Source organism: Pseudoliparis swirei, chromosome 8, assembly GCF_029220125.1.
Source record: "Pseudoliparis swirei isolate HS2019 ecotype Mariana Trench chromosome 8, NWPU_hadal_v1, whole genome shotgun sequence".
Lineage (NCBI taxonomy): Eukaryota > Metazoa > Chordata > Actinopteri > Perciformes > Liparidae > Pseudoliparis > Pseudoliparis swirei.
Window position 1 is genome coordinate 5,694,737 of NC_079395.1, and position 2,316 is coordinate 5,697,052.

The following is a 2,316-nucleotide window of genomic DNA, read 5'->3' on the forward strand; positions in this document are numbered from 1 at the left end:
ACCAAATACTCAGTCAGTCTAAAATGACAAGACTATTATTTTGTGGTAGAGACGCTAGTTTTCGTTAAACCTCACATCAACTTTAAGCAGAGCTGCAGACCAGATGTTTGGCCCAAAACCAAAACGGTGGATTTGATACCGATGTGGTCAGTCAGGTGACCTTGGCTCTTTCACGTGCCCACGCACAAAGGGCAAATTTCAGCTAAATGTCAGAAACTGGAGACTCTCTGAGGGGCTAATTAAATATATATGGAGCTGCCTGAATTCTCCCTCCTCAGCCTGCTGATCTTAGTGTGGGAGGCTCAGAGGCAAGTCCTCTCACAGGAGATGAGACGTGATGGAATCGAGATCGCCCATTATATACTTCAGCATCATCAGTGCGAGATGACTCACGCAAGGTCTAGACAGCATATCCTAATTAGCTCCCTGCATGTGGAGATATGCATAAGATCATTGAAATGCCTTCGCTGATATATTTGACTTTAGAGTGCAGAACATTACAATACACTATTAACCTGTTGAAGTGCTTACAGTACTATTATTGTTGCTGTCTTTAGACATTAACTGTGTGACACTTCAATCTTCGCAGTATGCCCGTCTGTGTTTGTGTGCTCTGCCTGAATAAGCGTTTTTATAAGAAACATTGGCTGAAGGAACTACAGACCAGATGTTTCTGCTCATGAGTTGGATATGGGTGCTGTAGCATTGAGAAATCTTGGAGAGGAAATACCCCCAAGTGCAATTATTCCCTCTGCATAAAGTGATGAAATCTGTTTTGGGGAGGCTGTAATTCGCTGGAGGAGCAGTCTCAGATATTAAAAGGCTGGCAGATGGTAGACAGTAGACGCCGGAAAATGTTCTACCCAGTGCTATAAATATATACAGGAATATAGCCTTGAATGTCCAAGTATAAGTCTGTGAGTGAACTGTGGTAATAAGCTTTATTCAGAGTGCACTGGAGGGTGTCTGTGCCTCTGCAAGAATGTCCTCTGTGTGGAAGTATCACTCAACGGTACATTTAAAGAAAACATCCCACTTCAACACAACTGGTGTGCCAGACGACTTTCTTAGCGGAGGCTTGATTTCATTATCAACTAGAATGGGCACTCGGTAGAGCGCATACCTTCGCATATCACAAGACCGTGCTATGGTAAAAAGAAGATTTTGACCTATCCATGACCTTGACCTTTGACCCGATTGATCCCAAAATCTAATCAAATGGTCCCCGGATAATGACTAATCATCCCACCAAATTTCATGCGATTCGGTTTAAAACTTTTTTTGTTATGCGAATATCACGCATACAAATAAATAAATAAATACACGGCGATCAAAACATAACCTTCCGCATTTTCAATGCAAAGGTAAAAATGGATCTCATGCCTCCATCTTGTTGCCGTACACACCCGCGAACTGGCGTGTGATGGATGGCCTCATTAATACTCAAAGGCGTAAGCACCGCAACTCACCGCTGTGGATTAAACCCGTACGACTGGCTCCGACCGGATAAATCATCTGTCCGTGTGTGTGTGTGTGTGTGTGTGTGTGCAGGACGCGTGATGAAAGCTGACGCCATATCATTTCAATCGATCACCAGCTCAGAGGATCAGCTGACCCGCGCAAATGCAAAGAGTTGATTCGAATTAATGTACAACTCTTTTTCCCGTTGATCTCGTGCGGCGCGATTGAACTTCCTGTCGAGGTATCGGAGCCTTCTTTTTTTTTTTTATCTTACGTTGCGTTCCGTCCGCTGTGGCTGGGTCTGCCAAAAATAACAGACGCAGGATGTGTGGGAAGATAGGAAAAGGGACAGAAGAGCAGCAGCTTATACAAGAGAGATAGATAAGAGGGAGTGTGTGTGTGTGTGTGTGTGTGTGTGTGTGTGTGTGTGTGTGTGTGTGTGTGTGTGTGTGTGTGTAGAGTTGAAAGAGAGATTTAAGACAAAGTGGAAACAGAAGAGAAAGGAGAGAGAGAGGAAAAAAGGAGGTTGTGCTTAGATTGAGGTGGGACTGGGCCCGTCGTTGGGATTCAGTCCTTTGGAGTCGAGCCCACAACTGGAAGCAGGAGGAGAGATGAAGAGGTGTGTGTGTGTGTGTGTGTGTGTGTGTGTGTGTGTGTGTGTGTGTGTGTGTGTGTGTGTGTGTGTGTGTGTGTGTGTGTGTGTGTGTGTGTGTGTGTGTGTGTGTGTGTGTGTGTGTGTGTGTGTGTGTGTGTGTGTGTGTGTGAAGGAGCATAACATGGCAGCGCTGCCTGGAGCATGAAATAGCAAGGGGAGGGGGGGGAGATAAAAAACAGCTCCACGGGAGAAACGGTGGC